This window comes from Lissotriton vulgaris, chromosome 3_1 (genome assembly GCF_964263255.1).
Source record: "Lissotriton vulgaris chromosome 3_1, aLisVul1.2, whole genome shotgun sequence".
NCBI lineage: Eukaryota > Metazoa > Chordata > Amphibia > Caudata > Salamandridae > Lissotriton > Lissotriton vulgaris.
The window spans coordinates 1845573848-1845597647 of NC_141689.1; positions in this window are offsets into that span (position 1 = coordinate 1845573848).

A 23800-nucleotide genomic window follows, 5' to 3' on the forward strand; every position below is an offset into this window, starting at 1 on the left:
TCAAAAAGTATTTGCTAAGGTGAGAAAAGATTTATTTAATTTAGATAGAGAATAGTATGATTTAAGGAGAAAATGATGAAGAAAGCTGTGTTTTTAAAATGTTGCTTTGTCTCAAGTGATATACAAATAGATTTTGTTTCTTTGAGAAATTGTAATTGCATATTCTGTGTAGAAATCTGGCATGCAGTAACACAAGTTATTGTTGTACATGGAGCCCATTCCATGGTCTCTCATGTAAGCTGAAACAGATATGTTGTGTTTAAAAACGATTTTTGAAAACAATTACATTTCTGGATATGTTCTGCTAGAGCTTCATAGGTTGTTTGGGCCATATTTATAAGGCATTTGAGTGTCTCTGATGTTATTGTTCCCATTTTAATTGAAGAGCTTTCTTCATGGGGCTAGTTTCTTGTAAATACGCTCCCACCTGTGCTTGGCAAATTTAGATTTTGATTATGGGAGTTACATAGCCATGTTAAAAATGTCCCAAAAATGGTGCAAGGGCATTCAAAAAAACGCTTTCATGTGTCTTAAGGACATTTTTAGTCATTTCCTCTTGAATGTAGGTATACAATTGATTGATATGTTGTGTTTAAAAACGATTTTTTGAAATCAATTACATTTCTGGATATGTACTGCTAGAGCTTCATAGGTTGTTTGGGCCATATTTATAAGGCATTTGAGTGTCTATGATGTTATTTTTCCCTTTTTAAATGGAAAGCGTTCTTCATGGGGCAAGTTTCTTGTAAATACGCTCCCACCTGTGCTTGGCAAATTTAGATTTTGATTATGGGAGTTACATAGCCATGTTAAAAATGTCCCAAAAATGGTGCAAGGGCATTAAAAAAAACGCTTTCATGTGTCTTAAGGACATTTTTAGTCATTTCCTCTTGAATGTAGGTATACAATTGATTTATATGTTGTGTTTAAAAACGATTTTTTGAAATCAATTACATTTCTGGATATGTACTGCTAGAGCTTCATGGGTGGTTTGGGCCATATTTATAAGGCATTTGAGTGTCTATGATGTTATTTTTCCCTTTTTAAATGGAAAGCGTTCTTCATGGGGCAAGTTTCTTGTAAATACGCTCCCACCTGTGCTTGGCAAATTTAGATTTTGATTATGGGAGTTACATAGCCATGTTAAAAATGTCCCAAAAATGGTGCAAGGGCATTAAAAAAAAAAAGCTTTCATGTGTCTTAAGGACATTTTTAGTCATTTTCTCTTGAATGTAGGTATACAATTGATTTATATGTTGTGTTTAAAAACGATTTTTTTAAATCAATTACATTTCTGGATATGTACTGCTAGAGCTTCATAGGTTGTTTGGCCCATATTTATAAGGCATTTGAGTGTCTATGATGTTATTTTTCCCATTTTAATTGAAGAGCTTTCTCCATGGGGCAACTTTCTTGTAAATACGCTCCCACCTGTGCTTGGCAAATTTTGATTTTGATTATGGGAGTTACATAGCCATGTTAAAATGACCCAAAAATGGTGCAAGGGCAATAAAAAAAAATGCTTTTATGTGTCTTAATTTTCCTCACATTTCTGTAATCGAACGTTCTGGAATCTGGTTGGAAGCAACTAATTTCCTACCACTTCACATTCCCCTAAGTCTCCCAATAAAAAATGGTACCTCACTTGTATTTGTAGGGTTAGTAGCTGAGACCCAAAAAGTGCCAAAAGGCAACATGAATGCATCACATTTTTCTATTGAAAACTTTTCTTTGCAATGTGCCTAGCTGAGATTTTGGGCCCTAGCTCAGTCTGCACTTCGGGAAACCTAGCAATCCTGCACATTTCTTAGAACTAGACACCAAAGAGAATCCAGTGTAGGGTGACTTGTGTGGCCCCCACCAGGTGTTTCCTCCCAGAAGTCACTGCAAACATCAAAGTTAGACTGAAAAAATACAATTACCTCACATTTCTGTGATAGAAAGTTCTGGGTTCTGCAGTGAGCACCACATTCCCTACGACCTAACATTTCCCCAAGTCTACCAATAAAGATGGTATCTCAGTTGTGCGGATAGGGCTAGTGGCCACAACACAAAAGGTGCCAAAAAACAACATGGATGCAGCACATTTTCTATTGAGAAGTGACCCTTTTTTTCGATGTGCCTAGCTGTAGATTTGGAGCCCTACACAGCCGGCACCTAGGGAAACCTAGCAAGACTGCACATTTTTGAAAACTAGACACTCAGGAGAGTCCAGGTTGGGGTGACTTACAAGGCTCTCACCAGGTTTTATTTACCCAGAATTCAAGGCAAAGCTTAAACTTTGCCTTAAAAACTAATTATCCTTCCATTTCTGTGAGGAAAAGTCCTTGAATCTGCATGGAACCACAGATTCTCTAGCAAACAGCGTTTCCCCAAGTCTCCAGAGAAAAACTGTTCCTCACTTGTGCGGGTGAGCCATGTGCCTACGACAGGAAGGGCCCAAAATGTATTGTAGAGACATCAACATTATCTAATATAAAACAAGCTGTTTTGGCAAGGGATGAACCTGAGTTTTTGGTCCCAGGCTTGGCGGCCATCTATGGAAATTGACCAAACTCAGACATTTCTGAAAACTAGATACCCAGGGTAGTCCAAGGCGGTGTGGCTTGCATGGATCCCCTAAAGGTTTCTTACCCACAATCCCCTGCAAACATCAAATGTAGCAAAACAATTGTTTTTTACATTTCTTTGTGGGAAAGTTGTGGAATCACAGGGTTGGCACAAATTTCCTACCACCCAGCATTCCCAGAGGTCTTCCAATAAAAATGGAACCTCACTTGTCTGAGTGGACCAAGTGCCTGTGATAGGGACGGGCCCAAAACATACTATGTCAATAATGATAACTGCTGTAGGTATACTAATTATTCCTCGGGTGGCCAACCAGGTAGGGAAATCTATCAAATCCAGATATGTCTGAAAAGTAGAAGTCAAGGAATATTTACCGTCTGAAGTATTTTACATACAAGCTCAGTAGGCTAACCTTTATGGTTAGAGTGGATTGTGCAACATGCAACAGTGCCCACATTGAACAAATCCATGAACAATTGCACACCAATGTAGAAGTTATCTACATATAAATGGTGACCTTTGTAAAAATAAGTGCTCTCCTAATTTTCCACACAATTTTCTTACTGACTCCAAAAGTGGACGGACAACCAGGGGGGGTCAGTAGAAAATCCCTACCAGTGTGCACCCTGAAATTATAGACATATCCAGTACTACTCTCAGACAGCATATACATCTTAATTCCATAATGTGCTCTCTTGCTAGGAATGTATTGCCTAAAAACCAAATCTCATTGAACAGGATCATAGACTCATCCACAGCTATTTCTTTCCCTGGAAAATAGATCTCTGTAAAGCAATCTACAAAATATTCAAAGACAGGCCAAATTTCAAAGAGATGGTCACAATGAGGGTGATCCATTTGCAATGCTGAAAATCTATCAACAGATTGCAGCATCTGAAGATGAAACAAACACCGATCATGAATCATGGTTGCAGGAAACATAGCAGTTGCCATCAAGGGACTAGCATACCAATATAAAGACAGTGATGGTTTCCTTATTAATCCCATCAACAAAGTTAAACCACAGAATTTCTTCACCGCGTACAGATTTGTGGGAGTCCACCGGCTAGCTCTGGAGCTTAAGCCTTGCACTGCTGTCCCTCTTCTACTGTTCAACATACAAATTAGTCTGGTGAAAAGTATCATCCAAAAATGTGTCATCCATAAACAACTGAAAGTAATTTATAGGCAAAAAGTTTTCAATATTGACCCTACACTCGGTGACACCACTAAAGGCAGACAACACCTGCTGCACCATCTATGGGGCAACCCAGAGCTCAACGCTTCCAATGGGAAGTGTTCCATCCTCAGGCTGCAATCCAGATTCTTATTGCTGCACTATAGGCATATCAGTGTCCTCCTTCAAAAGAAGTCCTCCCTCTAAACCAATAGAGGTTTCATCATTGTTGGACTTGGCCCTTCTGGCAGGTTCACCCCTGAACTTTTTGCTTTTAATTGTGACCTGGTGTTTGTGATTTTTGGCTTCTCCGCACTTTACCACTGTGACCCAGGGTAAAGTGCGTGCGTGTGAAGGTTGGCCTGCCCTCCCATAGGAATGCATGGGGAATGTATGCGTCCATGGTAGTTCCTGATGCGTGGGGAGTGCAGGGTCGAGTTTGGTATGTGCGGACTCTTGTGATTAAATGCTGCGCGATGAAGTGTGCAGCTTTAATGTGTCTAGTGTGGAAGTGCCACTTCTAGAAGTTGGCCACTGTTTTATTATTTATATTACGGGTGTCTACCCCGCGTTTATTATTGTTTTGAAAGAGGGAGCCTACCCCTCGAAATCACTGCAGCGGCCCGGGATCGACAAGTAACAATGCCATGATCTGGGAAATCCAGGAAGTAAGGCAATCCTCGTCGCGACGGGGGCGGGAGCTGACCCAGAAGCGCTAGAGAAACGGCAGGAAGCAGACGGGAACCTACCCCGCACCTCCTGCACCACCAGCTGGATGTCCGCATCTCTCCCCGGGGCTCCCTTGAGTGAGGGAGGCCCCAGTGGAACCGGCGGCAGAAGCAGAGAGCCCCGCATCACCGTCGCCCACAGAAGGAAGCTGGCCGTGATGTCGAAGCCTCCCCACAACCGAGCCCGGTAAGTGTCGACAGGCCGGTGGGGAAGCTCCGGGCATGATTCTGAGCGCCTGAGGGAGGCACATTTGTATCCCGAGTCCCCCGAGCGGGACTCCAACGACCGGGGCATTCCTTTGTTTTAGTTAAAGCCCCATGGGTCTGGCATCTTTGGGGACATTTCGGTGGGTAGAGAGGCCCCGGTTGGCAGCGGGCCCCTCCCCCGCAGTGTGCAGCATTGTGCCTTTGTTCATTCGAGCCCACGAGGCTCCTGGGGGCATTTTCTGTGATCTAGAGCCCATGAGGCCCCAGGCACATTGGGGCATTTCCAAGGGTAGAGCGGCCCCGGTAGACAGCGGGTCGCTCCCCTAGTGCAGAGGAGACCCCCAGCTGCCCAGCACTTAGTGGGCAGCTGCTACGTTTAGCCCCCTTGCGCATCTTCTTTGGCTACCTGCGCAGCCAGCCCAGACATTCTGGACATTTGGCCTGTAAGCCCCTGAGAGGCCAAATTGGCCTGGGGACAGTTTATGTGTGGTGCCCTTGCGTGAGGTACATGTTTTTGCCTCATGTGATTTTTGGCGCAATTGTGATTACCTGCCTAATGTGATTGTTATATCATATGCAATGCTTTAATTCCTATACCCCTAAATGTATGTTTATGCTTAGGAGGTTGTTTTCCTAGTATAGGTTCTGCTAGTGAGTTCATGGTTCCCTGCGTGCGTGATATATGCCTAAGGTTGTTAGGATTGCGTAGGTGGTACTTACCTTTTACCAGTGGTTACTGGTTGCGTTCTTCCCTTGCTATTTGGTGCTACAGTTATTATATGTGCTATGTGCTAAGCTTTATTCCTACAAAGTGCTAATTCTACCAAGTGCTAGATATAAAAGTGCTTATTCCTGACAGTGGTCCATGTGGCCCTGTCCTGTGTATATAATCCCCTGTAAATTCTGCCCGTGCCAGTGGCACAGTGTAAATTGTGTGGCCTGGCTTTGGCGCAAGCCTTAGCCAACCGGAAATCACCATTTCTAACATTGGTGATCAGCGATGGCGAATAGGACTTGCGTTTGCACTGTACCGCAGCAGCAACTGGCTGCACCACGAAACTCTTCATTTTAGATAATCACATTTTGGGGATTATTGTTTTTTTTGAAGTTCCATTATTTCTTCTCCTAAGAGTGTCATTTTCAGATTGTGTACTCTTGCTTCAGCTCAGACAGTTAAGCCCCTGTGTTGCACGTGTCTGTAAGCATCCTGCCAAGATGGCTTCTGCTTTTAATTTCTGGGGTCTGTTTATGCATGAGTTGGTAGAGCTTTGCGAAGAGAGAGATCGCAGTGAATGAGTCAGACACCCAGTCCAAACTTAGGGATAACCTAATCTAATGGCAGAAGGATGACTGGGAACGTGAGCACAATGAGGAAAGGGCCCAGGCCACACACCAGGAGGGTGGTGGGTCTGAGGGGAGCCCTGAAGAGTTTGAAGAGGAGGAAGGAAATGACAGTACATGGACACCAGTAGAGAGTGAAGACCCCATAGATAGGGAGTCCCTTGCTGGGTCCAGTGTCAGGAGCAGCGTCCCATCCAGTTCCCTGTCGCCAGAGGAGTGGGAAGATAGGAGGGAAGAAAGGAAGCACCAGCTGGTGTTGGAACAGCTCAGGTTAAAGCATGCCCAGGCGATGGCGCAGCTGGGTGTTAGAAAGAAAAAGCTAGAGACTGAGAGGGTCTTAGCGCAGGAGAGGATAGAGGAGGCAGAGAGGGCCTTCCCCAGAGAGAAATTAGCTCTGAAGGTTAGGCTAACCCCTGCACGCAGTTATAGTTTTCTGGATTCCCCAGGAGAGGTTGAGTACAGTGGTGGCAGCGATATAGACTTAAGTGCAGGTAGTCCCATTCCCAAATCCCAGAGTATGGTACCTGTTTCCCGAGAAGAAAAGTACAGGTTGAAGTTCAGGAACAGTAGGAAACTGTCTCACCAGTCTTGGGAGGAGTTTGAGGAGGAATGTCATGGAGCACTGTTTGATTGGATAGAGGTTCACACGGAATCTGATTTTTACGAACTTTTCAATATGGTTCTCAGAGATCACCTGCTCAGTTGTTATTTGCCAGGGTTGCGCCAACACCTGTTGGAATGTGGGTTTACTGATCCAGAGCTCCTTGTGAGCGAAGCAGAGCGCTGGGAAAGTGCTATAGGTTCTGAATAGTTGTTGGTGAGTGATTCCAAAAGTAGTGGTTCAGGTATCTTTCAGCCCACTGTGGTGGAAGAGGTTCAGAGTAGCCCAGCTAGGTCCCAGAATAGAGAGAGGGGTGTAGGGGCTTACTACCTGTCTCAGTGGAGCGGGAGTGAGTGTGGGACCGAGAGTCCCCATATGCCCGAAGCCCTGTCTCAGAACCTGGGTGGTTTCTTTAGGTAACACTAGGTTGGTGACCTAGGCTGTCCTGTTAGTCCATTTGAGGAAGATCACCTAGTGTATAGAGGACCTGAAGCATCGGTAAATAGAGCTTCAGTGGTTCTAGTGTCCGGCAGTGCCACTCCAGTTGGGAGGGCACAGGAGTCCGAGGTGAGGACTTATTGGGAAATGAGTTCCCCAGTGGAAGAACCAGTGGACCAGGGACTAGCCAGTTGGCTAGATTCTCTTGGGGGGACCCGGGTGACACCACTTCTGTTCACGCATTGTCAGATGGACAGGGGATGGGAGATCTGCGCCAAACAGACAGTCACACAACAAATGAGTCATTAGTTAGCCTCAGGGGGATGGTGTGTACGTCCCCAGAAGTCCTGGAGTGCCAGACAAGTATTCCACCAAAGGTTTTAGACCAGAGGTTGGAGGCCAGGTTCAGGATCAGCCTGACCTGAAGGGTAGGACGTCTGTAACCAGCCTCCTGACCTGTTCATCTTCCAGGTGTATCACTCCAGTTGGGAGGGTGCAGAATTCTGGAAGGGGGTGCAGAGGGTGGGAGAGCCCGCCTCTGACCCCGGTGCAACCTGAAGGGTTAAACCCTAGGTTGGGAGAGTGGTGTTCTAAGGTTACCCCTCACAGGAGGAGGAGGAACCCTAGAAGGAGAGGTAGGGGGAGGAGAGCCTCCCCTGTGACTACTGGTCCACCTGAGGGTGTAGACCACAGGCGGGAGAACCAGTGGTAGTATAGCCCTGTCCTACAGACAGGAAGAGTGGAGGATGGCTACTATGTACCAGGGGTTCCCACCCTCCACACTGTGAATAGGCAAGGACCAGTGGCACCTGGGTGGCCCAGGGCCTGGTCCTGGCCTTGGACAGAGTTGTAGTACCAGTGGGGTAGCCAAGTTGTTCCAGACCGTTTTTTAGGAGCCCCATGGGTTCACCGTGGCGTGTAACAGGAGGGTGCCCCTGCAGTTGCGGGCCCACGTCCATGTTCTATCGCCCAAAGCAGGGAACCCCATCACGGTGGTGATTGGTCTACCATGCGTTTTGGCTGGAAGGGGGTTGTGTTGGACTTGGCCCTTCTGGCAGGTTCACCCCTGTACGTTTTGCTTTTAATTGTGACCTGGTGTTAGTGATTTTTGGCTTCTCCGCACTTTACCACTGTGTCCCAGGGTAAAGTGCGTGTGTGTGAAGGTTGGCCTGCCCTCCCATAGGAATGCATGGGGAATGTATGTGTCCATGGTAGTTCCTGATGCGTGGGGAGTGCAGGGTCGAGTTTGGTATGTGCGGACTTGTGTGATTAAATGCTGCGCAATGATGTGTGCGGCTTTAATGTGTCTAGTGTGGAAGTGCCACTTCTAGAAGTTGGCCTGTCTGTGTAGTAAAGGTGAATTCCCTGTCTGGCTTGTGATTGGCTGGAGCTGGCTGTTGTGCCTGGCTCCATGAGTCAGGATGGGTCTGCCCCGGTGGTGAGTGGAGAGATCTGCATATTGATGTGAGGGAGGGGTGCACCTGGGACCTGAATAGGGCTGGGCTTTCCCTATACAATGCTGTCTCCGCCCCCTGTGGTGCGTATGATGACCCCAGCCTGGCACTGCCTCCCTGCCTGGAGGGCCCTGTGAGCTGGCCCCTGGGCCCAGCCTTTGCCCCCCCCACCTCCTGAAGGACTTTGCCCTGTAGTGCCTTGGAGCACTTTTTTGGGAAGCGCTGTGTTTTACTTTCCAGGGAGCGCTTCTGCTTTGAAATTGCAGCACAGATCTACGACCACCCCGCAAGGGACTTGGTGCTGATTTGGTACTCTCGCGGGTGCACCCTGTTTTATAATTTATATTACGGGTGTCTACCCCGCATTAATTATCGTCTTGAAAGAGGGAGCCTACCCCTCGAAATCAACCAGCGGCCCAGGATCGACAAGTAACGCCGCGCGATCCGGGTAATCCCGGAAGCCAGGCAACTCTCGTCGTGACGGGGGCAGGACCTGACCCGGAAGCACTAGAGAAATGGCAGGAAGCTGACGGGAGCCTACCCCGCGCCTCCTGCACCACCGGCTGGACGTCCACATCTCTACCCGGGGCTCCCGTGAGTGAGGGAGGGCCCGTGGGACCAGAGGCAGAAGCAGAGAGCCCGCACCACCACTGCCCCCAGAAGGAAGCTGGCCGTGAAGTCGGAGTCTCCCCGCAACCGAGCCCTGTGAGTGGCGACGGACCGGGAGGAAGCTCTGGGCGTGTGTAGTGATCGCTGTAGCGATCGCCCCTTACGGAAATACTACAAGTCCCAGAAGGCCATAAGGCGCTGGGGGTTGAGACAATGGGAGGACCTTATTTAAACTCCACCTACGGAACAGTACTTTTGGCAACCTCTCCATAAACGTGCAGAGTATATGTTCTGGATTCATTCTCGGATACACGGGGTTGAGAAGCTGGTGAGTTTAGTAACGGGGGGAAAAGAGTTCAGACAGTAGCAGTTTGTGGTACTCATTTCTTGCACTCTGTCTTCTCCTCCGTCTGCAGTGTCACAGTACCAGTGACCTCGTGGGTATATCGATCAGACGATACCGGAAGCACCAGATCCCCAGTTGCCAACCACCTCCCGGCCCCTTTCTGTACATGCTCGAATAGTGGGTATAATTCCATTGTTGGGTTTTGTGCAGTACGGAGTTGGGAGGACTATCGTCTATCGTCTCTGCTGGCCATCGGAGTCAGGTTAGTGGCGCTTGCGTGTTCTTGCGCTGCTTTCAATCCTGACAGATTGACAAGCCCAAGAATACAGCCCAGCCTAGACGATGGACACGAATACCATTCTTACTTCCTTGTTGGAGAGCTTTACAGAACTACAACAAGAAGTCCAAACCTCTCGTGCAGAGAACCAGGCCTTATACAAGGAGGTCTCCGACTTGCGTAGAGAGATGTCCGATCTTGCGCAAAAGGAGCCGGTTGTGAAACCATTGATTAGGCCGGCTACTTTGCCCCTGCCTTCTTCCTTCCAACCAGGGGGTTCTTTTGTAACCCCTTCCACTTCTACCGAGACTAATCCCACGGTCCATATAATCCAAAACCATGGAATACCTCTAGCTCCTCCCGAAAGGTTTTATGGAGACCCTCGAAAATGTGAAACATTCTTGAATCAATGTCGTCTTCATTTCCTATGTAAGCCTATGGTTTTTCAGGATGAGGCTTCCAAAACAGCCTTCATGATGTCCTACATGGGAGGTAATGCGTCCAGTTGGACCATTCCCTTACTGGAAAGGAATGATCCTGTTCTGCACGATTTCTCCGATTTTTGCCTTGAATTACGTAAATTATTTGACAGGAAGTCCCATATGTTGTCCCTAGACCGCGAACTGATGTCCTTATGACAAGGATCTCAGGATCTGTTGTCATACATAACCACGTTTAACCGCCTTATTGTAGAAACGGACTGGCCGGCTCAGAAGCGGATTTCTTTGTTTTATCAAGGCCTACGGGGCGAATTAAAGGACCTATTAGCACAAGTGGTGCAATTACCTTCTACTTGTGAAGAACTTTTAGATCTAACCGTCCAACTAGATCACTGGTTGCTGGAACGAAAAGGAGATAGAAACAGGGGAGGCAACAGATATTCATACCCCATGGTTAAACCCCGGCAGGGGGGTGATGAAAAAACCAAGACACCAAAAGGACCGGAACCCATGCAAATCGGAGGGATCCGTGGTCCTCTCACCAGGGAAGAAAGGGACAGGCGACGGAGACTCAAACTTTGTCTGTATTGTGGCAAAGGTGGGCATTTTATCAATGAATGTAGAGCCAGGAACTACGTTCCGGGAAAGAATCCCCTTCCCCGAGTACAGGCTGCTCTAACATCAAGTGAGCCGTCAGAAAACTGAAGGTCTCGGATCGGATTGAGACCTCTGATCTGAGACGGCCACCTACCATGGTCTCCCCTTATGTGGCAAATACCCTTCACCCTGCAGTCGCCCATATGAACGTGAGTGTTTCTTTATGGGTAGCTAACCAGGACTCGTTAAGAGTCGATGCCCTGTTGGACTCGGGAGCTACAGGGAACTACATCGACCAGGACTATGCATTCCGAATGGGTATCCCCTGGAAAAGAAATGCACGCCTGAGACCGTTAAAGCAGTGGATGGTACCGTACTTTCATTGGGCCCTGTAACGTACCATACTCATTCTCTATTAATAAAATTCAGAGGGGATCATTGTGAGCATATCCAGTTCGACCTCATAGACGCCCCGCAGTTCCGTCTCATTCTGGGTATGCCCTGGCTCACGCTGCTTGATCCTAAGGTAAGCTGGTCATCTCGGACAGTCAGTATGACTTCTGAGTATTGTAAAGAACATTGTCGGGAACAACTAAACCATGACATCCCACCTGATCCATCACCCGCTACTTTCTTAGCTGGTGCATGTTCCGTTGACTCGTTTTGCTGTGCAACAGTATTACCAGATGAGTACCGTGAATTTCACGCCTTGTTTGACAAACAAAAGGCCACCCAATTGCCCCCTCATCGTACCTATGATTGCCGGGTAGACCTCATTGCGGGTGCGGATATCCCTTGCAGTAGGGTGTATGCCCTGACGGAAAAAGAGACGCAATATCTAAAGACCTACATGGATGACAATCTGGCATCTGGGTTTATACGACACTCTACCTCCCCTGCTTCTTCGCCCATGTTCTTTATACCTAAGAAGGACTGCGATGAGTTGCGACCTTGTATCGATTATCGAGCCATAAACAGAGTAACGATCCAGAACCGCTATCCTCTGCCCCTAATCCCTGTTTTGATGGATCAGTTGAAGGGAGCTCGATATTTCACCAAACTTGATCTCCGCGGGGCTTACCATCTTGTACGCCTGAAGAAGGGGGATGAGTGGAAGACTGCGTTTAGAACTAAATTTGGCCTCTACGAATACCGGGTGATGCCTTTTGGCCTCTGCAACGCCCCTGCTGCCTTCCAGTTTTTCATGGATGAGGTGTTAAGGGGGTGTTTGGAGTCATTTTGTGTGGTTTACATTGACGATATTTTGATAGATTCTGCATCTTTGTTAGACCACATCACACATGTAAAAACTGTGTTGGAACGGCTACAACAAAACTCGCTGTATGCCAAGTTGGAGAAATGCCTTTTTCATGTTCAACAAGTTGCCTTTTTGGGATACGTGATCAATGCTCAGGGGTTTCGAATGGGCATGAGTAAGGTCAATGCCATACTGACCTGGAAAACGCCACGAAACGTCAAGTCAGTGCAGAGCTTTCTTGGCTTTGCCAATTACTATCGGCGATTCATTCAGGATTTCTCTAAGGCCATACATCCTATCACTGCCCTCTTGAGGAAAAACGTCCCTTTCAAATGAGGAGAGGAGGCTGAGAGCTCATTCCAACTTCTTAAAGAGAAGTTTACCCAAGCACCCATTCTTCGACATCCAGACCCTAAGATGCCATTTGTGCTGGAAACTGACGCATCACAGTATGCCCTCGGTGGAGTTCTGTCCCAACGTCACCCTACCACAGGTCAGCTTCATCCCGTAGCATATTACTCTAAGAAGCTCACACCCTGTGAAGTCAATTATACCATCACTGACAAAGAGCTCCTAGCCATCAAGAGAGCATGCGGAGAATGGAGACATTACCTCCTAGGGGCATTACATACTGTGGAAATCATCACAGATCATCGCAATCTGTTGTTTTTGAAAACGGCAAAGGCTTTGACTCCTCGTCAACTGAGGTGGACCCTCTTCTTTTCGGACTTCGACTTTGTGATCAAGTATAGACCCGGGACCCGTAACGGAAAAGCCGATGCACTCTCTAGACTGGAAGATGAAGAAGCACTAGCTCCCAGTGAACCCCCTTCCATTCTTAAGGGGACCGAACAATCAGAAATGTCTATTGCCTTAATCACCTCCGATGATTTCCTCGAAGACGTCAGAGTTGCCCTAACTGACCTGGACATACCATCATGGGTGCAAGAGGAGCCCACTCACCGATGCGAGAAAGATCAGTTAGCATATCATTACCATGCCTTATACATACCCCGAACCGTGTTACAATGCAAGTTGTTAGAATGGGCACACGATTCTGCTTTAGGGGGACACATGGGCATTCACAAGACCACTGCTACTGTGGAACGATTGTTTTGGTGGCCTGGTGTCCGAGCCGATACCAAGGAGTATGTAAAAAACTGTGCGATTTGTGCCCAAGGAAAAGCCTGTCATACTAAACCACCAGGGCTATTGCAGCCATTACCGATTCCACCCAAACCGTGGCATACCTAGTCTATGGATTTTATTGTGGAGATGCCTCCTTGTGAGAAACAGACAGTCATTTTGGTGGTGATCGACCATCTTACAAAAATGGGATATTTCATCTCTTTACCTGGTCTGCCTTCCTCCAGTGACTTAGCTAGAGTCTTCCTGCAACACATCATGCGACCACATGGATTACCGAGTGTGTTAATAACGGATCGAGGAACGCAATTCACCTCCCGTTTTTGGAAGGCTCTATGTACCATCCTGCAGATAGATGCTCGTCTCTCATCCAGCTATCATCCGCAAACAGATGGTAAAACGGAACGTCTGAATCAGACTCTTGAACAATACCTGCGATGTTTTACGTTGCAAAACACCTCTGATTGGACCGTCCTTTTGTGGTTGGCGGAATTCGCCTATAATAACGCTATACATACCACCCTGGGATGTTCTCCATTCTTCAGCCTTTACGGATTCCACCCGAGCATGCTTCCATTTGAATGGCCGGCCGAATCCCTAGTTCCTGCCATCCATGAACACCATGCTCATCTTAGGGCAATCCTGATCGAGGCTCGGAACAATCTGGAAAAAGCCCAAGCTGCCCAGAAGCTTTTTGCGGATAAAAGACGATCCCCAGAGCCTGAGTATAAGGTTGGAGACAAAGTCAGACGCAACCTGCATCTGAAGGGTCTTACGAAGTTGAAGCCTAAGTATGTTGGTCCCTATGGTGTTTGTGAAGTAATAAATGCTGTAGCCATGAAACTCTCATTGCCAGTGTCATGAACCATTCATCCTGTGTTTCATGTGTCACTCAGGCGTCCTTGTCTTCCTAGCGTGCGGTTGCCGTCCTCGTCCTGTGGAAATTGAGGGGGAAGAGGAATATGAGGTACTGTCTATCCTAGACTCTCGCATGGTGCGTGGCAGGATTCAGTACCTGGTCGATTGGAAAGGGTTTGGTCCAGAGGACAGGACCTGGGAGCCTGTGGACCACCTACATTGTCCTGATTTTGTTGAGCGATTCCATGAGCAATATCCCGGTAAACCAGGACGACCGCCGGGACGGCGGTCCTCGAGAGGGGGTTCTGTAGCGATAGCCACCGTCGACTTTTCCAGATGCAAAAGGTTCCGTACTGAATGCCCCTTACGGAAATACTACAAGTCCCAGAAGGCCATACGGTGCTGGGGGTTGAGACAATGGGAGGACCTTATTTAAACTCCACCTACGGAACGTAACAGGGCTTGTCAATCTTGGTCCGGATTCTCTCGCTAGCAGTTTGGTTTGTCCTCACTGGAGTTTGTGTTACTTTTGACTACGCCGATGAAGAGCCTGCGTGGTCAGATTTCTGGTAATCAACACCGACGAAGAGCCAGTGTGATCAGAGTGCCGTTAGTTTTCTACGCCGACGAAGAGCCAGCGTGGTCAGATATCGTTTGTGCAAACAGCCCCGACGAAGAGCCTGCGTGGTCAGAAGTCCTTTGGAATCATTGTTACAAGCCGTATCTTGCCGCGCAAGTATACTTGAGGAGTGCGGGCTCGCCTCCTACGTTATTCTCTTGTTGTTTTCTGATATTTGTTTAATACTGGTGCAGATGCACCTTCCATTATAGTTTATGTACCGTGGGGTTACATCCGCACTATCAGTGTTTACTGCCACAAACGTTATTCTGGGCTAGTCCGTCCACAAGGTGTATTGTGGTCCTTACAGGGCGTGTCACTTAACGCCAAGTACGAAAAGCCCTCATAAAACCTCCCCTAGGCAAATGGAGGTGTGTTTAGGTCGAGAAGTGAAGTTAACTTCTCAGTACTTTTGGCAACCTCTCCATAAACGTGCAGAGTATATGTTCTGGATTAATTCTCGGATACACGGGGTTGAGAAGCTGGTGAGTTTAGTAACGGGGGGAAAAGAGTTCAGACAGTAGCAGTTTGTGGTACTAATTTCTTGCTCTCTGTCTTCTCCTCCTTCTGCAGTGTCACAGTACCAGTGACCTCATGGGTATATCGATCAGACGATACCGGAAGCACCAGATCCCCAGTTGCCAACCACCTCCCGGCCCCTTTCTGTAGTGGGTATAATTCCATTGTTGGGTTTTGTGCAGTACGGAGTTGGGAGGACTATCGTCTATCGTCTCTGCTGGCCATCGGAGTTAGGTTAGTGGCGCTTGCGTGTTCTTGCGCTGCTTTCAATCCCGACAGCGTGATTCTGAGTGCCTGAGCGATGCAAATTTGTATCTCGAGTCCCCCAAGCGGGACTCCAACGACGGGGGCATTCCTTTGTTTAGTTTAAGCCCCGTGGCTCCAGCATCATGGGGGCATTTCAGTTGGTAGAGCGGCCCCGGTTGGCAGCGGGCCGCTCCCCCCCAGTGTGCAGCATTGTGCCTTTGTTCATTCCAGCCCACAAGGCTTCTGGGGGCATTATCTGTGATCTAGAGCCCACGAGGCCCCACGCAAATTGGGTAGAGCGGCCCGGGTTGACAGAGGGCTGCTCCCCCAGTGCAGAGGAGATCCCCAGCTGCCCAGCACTTAGTGGGCAGCTGCTATGTTTAGGCCCCTTGCACTTCTTTTTTGGCTGCCTGCGCAGCTAGCCTAGACATTCTGGACATTGGGCTTGTAAGCCGCTGAGAGGCCAAGCTGGCCTGGGGACAGTTTATGTCCCCCTTGCGTGGGGTACATGTTTTTGCCTCATGGGATTTGTGGCGCAATTGTGATTACCTGCCTAATGTAATTGTTATATCATATGCAATGCTTTTATACCTCTACCCCTAAATGTATGTTTATGCTTAGGAGGTGTTTTTTCCTAGTATAGGTTCTGCTAGTGAGTTCATGGTCCCCTGCGTGATATATGCCTAAGGTTGTTAGGATTGCGTTGGTGATACTTACCTTTTACCAGTGGTTACTGGTTGTGTTCTACCCTTGCTATTTGGTGCTACAGTTATTATATGTGCTATGTGCTAAGGTTTATTCCTACAAAGTGCTAATTCTACCAAGTGCTAGTTTTAAAAGTGCCTATTCCTGACAGTGGTCCATGTGGCCCTGTCCTGTGTATATAATCCCCTGTAAATTCTGCCCGTGTCAGTGGCACAGTGTAAATTGTGTGTTTATTATCTAATGTGTTTGGTATAATACAAAGGCTATTTTTATATATACCCTTGTGTGGAGTTTCTTTTGTGGTAGGGATTGGGTGTTGTTGCTGGGCGGGCGCGCAAATGCTTTATACCTCAGAGATAAGCCTGACTGCTCGTGCCAAGCTACCAAGGGGGTGAGCAGGGGTTATCTTGGCGGGTGACTTTCATGCCCTGACTAGAATGGTGGTTTCTGCCTGGCTTTGGCGCAAGCCTTAGCCAACCGGAAATCGCCATTTCAAACAATCATCAGTTGATTCCTCTCCAACATAAAGTTCACTGCCCGATTCTTGGACTTCCTCCTCTGCCTCAGATACAGAGTCTGTCTCAGAACCATGCTCAGAGGAAGATTTGAAAAGCAAACCAACAACCTGCTGAGTGGTAATCCTGCTGTTAACCATAATCCTTACCAACTAAAGTAACACAACAAATAAGACAACAATAACCAACCCTGTGTAAAATATGTAATAAACAAAAGGTGGCTTAATCAAACAGAAAGTAAAAGTATTGACACATGGTATTCTGGAAGGAAACGTCAATCAACACCAAGCACACAAAGAGCTATGTACTAGGAAACTATACCACTCACTTGCCAGAAACAGTTAGACTGATGATCACCTGCACCTACTCTGCACAGACACAGGGCCCGATTCACAGAACTAACTTAAGACAAAATCCTAAACTGACTACTATTTTGGTATTCACAGAAGGCACTTACTCATTTTGGTATTCACAGAAGGTACTTACTCATTTCGGTATTCACAGAAGTCATTTAGGAGTCCTAAAGTTAGGAGTCCTAACTTTACTACAGCTTACCATAGCATTTGGAGGATCTGCTCCCAACGGGGGGAGGGGCAGAAAACTGCCAAAATGATTCCCAAATAAACCTGCTTCCCTCAAGAACAGGAAATCCCTGGTGGCTAGTGGGTGCATTCCTGCTGCGCCACCACAGGCCTACCCACAATCCCAGAACAGGAATGTACTGCAGAGAGACACAGGGGAAAACTGAAAACTCTTTCCTTTCCCAAATGCCTCTGTGTCCTCCTGATCCCTGCCAGGAAAGAGCAAACCTACCTCTTTCCCCGACATGCTGGCAGTACATGGCTTCCTGTGCATCCCACTTGTTTTGATGACGTTGGCATGCACTACGATGTCATTAGGTAACTGAGGAAGGGTCAGAGGTGACAGCTGAAGTGCTTCCACTGCCATCCCTTTTTGTGGCATATAAGTCAGGGGGCCCACAGGGAGTGCGCCAACGTTTCCGCTTGGGTTGGTGCTAGGACGGTGGGGTGCCATCCTCTGCACAACCCACTGTAGCGGAGGACGGCACCAAATCATCCTAAGCACCAAAGGGGTTAATGGAGGAACAAAAGTAGTCCCACATACTAGTTTTTTTGCACGTTTTTTGGGTTGGTTTTGGAATAGACTCTCTCGGTTACTATATCATGCAATTTTAAGGGCAGTTTTAACAATAGGGTAGGCTCTATTGAGTAGCCTAGCCTGAAGTATATTTCCTTCCCTGAAGTAATTGAACTTGTGTGTGCGATTCCGCCGTAACCACAGGCATTGTACCTTTTGGAGGTCTTTCAGGGCTGGTGGATGGAAACTCTGGTATGCTTGTAAAGTGTTCCTATCCATTGGCTTTCTGTATAGGCAAGTGATTAAGTGTCCATCATTTTTTATTGCAAAATCCAAGAAAGGAATCTCATGGGTGTCCCACTGGCCCGTGAACTGTAGGTTTGATTGAGACTGATTGGGGTAGAGGATGAACTCCTCCAATCTATGACAGAGTCACTCCAAATAATGAAGTTGTCATCAATGTACCTGTTCCAACACCTAACAGAGGACCTGTAGGAATTGGAATCTTTCAATTAAGTAAGTCAGGATTCCTAAATAACTACTCAGGGTTTTATCTCAATCCAGATAGGACGCATCTGTTTTTACAGTCGCCTTTTTGAAACGGGGCACTATTTTCAAAAGCACCGCCTGTAATTCCACGCAATGGGCGGTTATGTTAACTGACGTCGGTTTGTTTTGAAAAGGGACAATGTAAAAACGGGGCAATATATAGGTCAGACCACAGAGAACCTCTCTTTACAATGGGCCTGAACCACAACCGGATTCTGTCACCTCGATTTATTCTGTTAATACGGGATATACGAACACATAATAGCAGAGAAGCGCTCGTCTATGGGGATCGCGTCTTTTGCTATAATGCCAAAGGTTATGTTCTTTTCGTGCTAAATGGGGCGACATGAATAGAACTCATATTCAAGTACAGGTGCTTTTTCCAAATGCCATAACGCTTAACTGGGCAATGCTATGAATCCCGAGGAGGGCTACAAACACCTCTTCTAATCCCTCCTGCAAATGAAACTTGTTGAGGATTATTAAACATAGCCAGTCATGTGGGTTTTTATTGGGACTGCTTTTCAAACTAACCAATAATAATCCCACACGTTTGCTTCAATACCGCTAACTGGCGAGAAGAATACCCCCGCCGTGAGCCTACAGAAGCAGGCCTTAGCAAGTCTGCATGTAAGAATTCTCGAGCAATCAATACACATTTTCCATACTATGGTGGCCGCTCCTGTGCTGGATGTGGCAAATATTCCATGGAGTGTTTAGGGGGATGCACTGTTTAACCATAAGAAACTAGGAGGCAGGCTCATAATTTTTAGGAGCACTGCCCTAGCGATCACTAGAATTAGAGCTAATTTGAATGCATGCTCAATCAACAAACAGTGCATGCTATTTCGCACAATTGTTTCAATCCACCATTGTGCCACAATTCAAAAATGTATTCGAATTCACATTACCCTAACATAGCACATTATGGTTTTTCCTTGGTGGAGGATGGTTGAGTGAGAACCCACAAAACGTTATAGTAAGTGTGTGTCTGCATCTACCACATGGGCAACAATGGATTAATTTTGATGTTGTTTTGCGCCGAAATTGCTCTTCCTTTATTTCTTCACAGGGGAAAATCCAGGACTGTCCACGAAACCGTGAGTTTGGTTTAGTAGCAAATTTACCCTGAGGTCATGATACACCTTAGCGTGTGTATACCGCACAGGTTCTTTCTGGTCCTGATGAAAGCTCGGCTGAATAAGCCATTTTTGGAGCAGAAACATGTCGACCAACAATTTTTTACACTAAGGACACTATTGGTTCAAACTTGTGACCTTTTGGCGTCCGCCTCACTTGTCTTTAATGAACGCAATCTGGTCTCTTAATAAAAAGTATTTTCGAGACACAGACTGCTTTCTTTTAACATCACTCATTTTTTTGCACCATTCACAAAACAAAAAAATCAGCTCCGCTGTAACATCAGCCGTCGAAGCACACCGGGCAGACATTCGGTCTATCCGGTGGGAACCCTATGATGAAGCATGTCACCGACCAGGTCGGTGAGAGAGGGTTCTTCATACTAAACAAGAAATTGTCCCCTTACTAACCTCCTTACCCCCCTTCCTCCTTTGTTCTTCTTTCCTTTGGGGAGTGTAACCTTTAATTTGTTTTGGATGCACACCCTTGATCACTCTTTTGTTGTTTCAATATAATTAGCAGGGGTTGAAGCGTGGTTCTCCACCCTATCTCTCTCTTTGTTTTTGCGTAAATTATTACATGAACACCAGCTCACCGGTTTAGGAAAATCCTGAAGAAAGTGCACTGTGCAGAAACGAAACCTAGTCAGAAGGAAGCGTGATTGTGTATGGATGCTAAAAGATAAATACAATTCCTGACCTCTTGGCTACTATAAACTAGAAGCTCGTCAACCGAGTCAAGCATTCCTAGGTCTTTGTAATAAGCATTTTTTATAATTGGTCTCATATTAGCTGGTATGCTTTCAGAATTGTCATAATAATTTCCAAGACCAATCTTATTAAATGCATTTTTAACATAACAGAGCCAAGGGATGGACAATTCCTTTTCCAAGATCATACAGTCCTAAATAATCCCTCTAGTAAATGACAATTCCTCTGAAGACCACATTTTCCCCCATAAAATTAATGGGGCAATTTTGATTCTGTCTTCAACAAAATCGACTCCCAGTTCGAAGTGACAGAATTTTGTAGGAGAACAATAGGGACAATCAATAGTCTTTAAAAAAAATTATTTTCCTGAATTTGTATCTGGCTGCTTTTTTGATAGCCCTATACTCCTGCCCCATAGGTTGTAACTGACCAGCATTTTGCTTTATATAAAGTAAGTATTTCTGTGACCGGTAATGATCATACTAGTATGTTGGGCCTTCACTATGATCAGATGGTCCCAATTCAGTTTCTTTTTGAAGACATTCCCCAAATATGTGAAGTTAGGTACTTTGTCTAGAATATTTCCTTTTACCACAAATGTCCTCGTTTTTGTTTGTTTTGGGCCACACACCATGATAAAAGACTTACTAAAATGTACTTTAAGATCCAATGCCATCATAAAGTCAGTAAAAGCAATCAAAGCTTTTTGTAGGCTATTAGCAGTTAAAGTCATCCATACCTTATCATCGCATGACAAAAGGGGAACCGGCTTTCCTCCTATGCTCGGATAGTCCAGGCGCTGATCTAATAAAAATGTCCCCAACCTGTTTGTATATAAAAGAAATAAAAAAAGGGGCCAGCATTCATCCCTGTCTAATACCTTCAGGAGACGCAATAGGCCTAGTTTGTTCGCCCCCTGGTCCATAGCGTATAGAAACAGAGGTTGTCGAGAGCAATCTACGCAACAAGGTAATGAGTGCTTCCTCAAAGTCCATTCTTTCCATTAATATCTACAGCTTCCCTCTGTTGACTGTGTTGAAAGCACTAGATAATTCCATGAAGGCCAGGTGGATTGTCTCACCATTGGCCTTCATGTAATTACCCATAACTAAGAACATTGTTCATTCATTCCCATTCCCTTCCAGAAACCACATTGTGATTGAGATATAAGACCGGAGTAATTAGCCCAGTTTTCCAGACAGGCAAGGATTACCCTCCCCAGCACTTTACATGTTGCATCAATTAGGAATATGGGCGTATAGCATACAGTATAATTCCTACTGCCTTTCTTATAAATCGGTACCACCCCAGCCTCTTTCCATGTAGTGGGAATGCGACCCACTATGATTGCTTTAAAACATTTGCCAAAAATGGAGCCCATAATTGGAGATTGCCCTTGAACATGTCTAGGTGTACCCTGTCTGGCCCTGGGGCTTTTGCAGAGAAGCCCTTTATCAGCACCTCTTCAACCTCGCTGGCAGAAATGGATAAACACAATTGGGTCGAAGTTTCCAAGTTAATAATTGTATTGTCTTTTTGGTCTTGCAAGGATACGCAGTTTGGGTTAAATATTTTTGAGAAGTGGCCTACCCAGGATTCCCGTGTTATAGTTGATTCCATATTTCTAACAGCGTCTGTAAAAAAGAGGATGATTTATGACTTCCCAGAAGCCCCTGGAATCCTTGAGTGCACCAGCTTTCTCCAAGTCTTCTTAATTCATCCTTCCTGAGCCCAATTACATGTTTATAAAGTTTTCTTGTCAAACTCATTAAGTCCCTATCACAGGAGACCATATGCAAGGCTTTTTAAGGTCTTTTTAGACCCTAGAACACCCTGCGTTAAACCATCTAATATCCTGCGAGTCATTGTTCTTCTTCACTACCTTAGTCAAGTTCTTAGCGACCTCTTTACAAATGTCTTCAAAATTCTGTATGACCTCCTCCAGAGTAGAAGCATCAGATAAACATGCCAAGACCTTGCTAGTATTAGCTCTGACAATACGCTCTCAAATTTTATGGCATCTATTTTAGACCGTTTTATTTTCACCCCCTGGCTAGGATTATAATTCGTATGATATTTATCACCTTTGCCCTTTGCTGCCATTATTTGCAGACTAGTGGTCAGAGGGTTATGATCGCTAGTAGGATTAGGTTCTACCGAAAATCTTTTCACCAAATTTGAAAATGTACATGGTATCAGCATGAAGTATATAGTGTTAGTCCTGCCCCTGTCCATAAATGTTGGATACTGGATAGAAGGGGATACCAGATTATCAAGAAAGCAGAGGTCATTGACTATAACTATATCATTTAGTGCTTTGCCCTGCAGAGTATGTTTAAAATGAGCAAAAGGTTGGTTTTCAATATCTAACATCCCACACGCTGCATGCTCACTATAATGGCATATGGTGCAATTAAAATCTCATGTCCATATTATACATACAGGGAAATAAACACCCGCAGCCTTATTAATCTCCTCTTTAAGGGTGTTAATAATCCCATCATCATTTTGATCAAAGATATTATAATACCAATTAATCAATAGTATTGGGACTACAATTAAATTAGAGATCAAAATAATCTGGTAACAGGGTGAGTCCACGATATTCTCTATCTTTACTGATCCATATTTGACAGAGATCATGGTCACTAAACCTCCCTTTGCCCTCTCTGCGGGTGACGGAGTTGCGTCTACTGTAAACGAACAAAAGCCGTCAATAACCACTTCCTCTCTGTACCATGCTTCCTGGAGGAAAATAATATTAAACATCTTAATGTATAGTAGCCAAGCCTTATCAGAGAGTCTAGTTCTAATACCCGCAATGTTCCAGGAGACCATTCTCAGTGCATGGACATATTGTTGGTCAGTGGCCACCTTATCTCCCCTACCTCCAACAATGGGCTGTTCGGGATACTCCATACTTATGGTACCGTTAACCCTTTCCTCGCAATCTATGTCCAGAGGTAAAGGATAATTTGGACTATTGAACCAGATAAAAGACGAGGGGCCTCAGTATTTTTTAATGAACCGAGGTCTATATTAGATTTGACTGAGAATCTAGTAGCGCTGGCGCTTGGTAGCAAGCAGGACTGCTACAAGCGTTTTTCTTCTTGTATTCCTGCTAGCCATTATTTTAGCTTGATTAGAAAAGCGATTTTTAGTGTGTACTGATTTTTAAACTGTACTTGTGTAATTTACTTACTTGCTGTGCTCGCTCACTCCCCGGTCCACCGCAGCTACCTGTGCTGTTTGTTTGTGGAGGGAGGCAAGCGGCACAACTTCCTGGTTGCTCCATCGGAGGCGGCCATATTTGGTGGGTTGACGCGCTAGTCTCCCACTCCGCCCTGATCACAAAAGGGCCGGTTACAAGCGCGCTCGAGTATTGACTGAGAATCTAGTAGCGCTGGCGCTTGGTAGCAAGCAGGACTGCTACAAGCGTTTTTCTTCTTGTATTCCTGCTAGCCATTATTTTAGCTTGATTAGAAAAGCGATTTTTAGTGTGTACTGATTTTTAAACTGTACTTGTGTAATTTACTTACTTGCTGTGCTCGCTCACTCCCCGGTCCACCGCAGCTACCTGTGCTGTTTGTTTGTGGAGGGAGGCAAGCGGCACAACTTCCTGGTTGCTCCATCGGAGGCGGCCATATTTGGTGG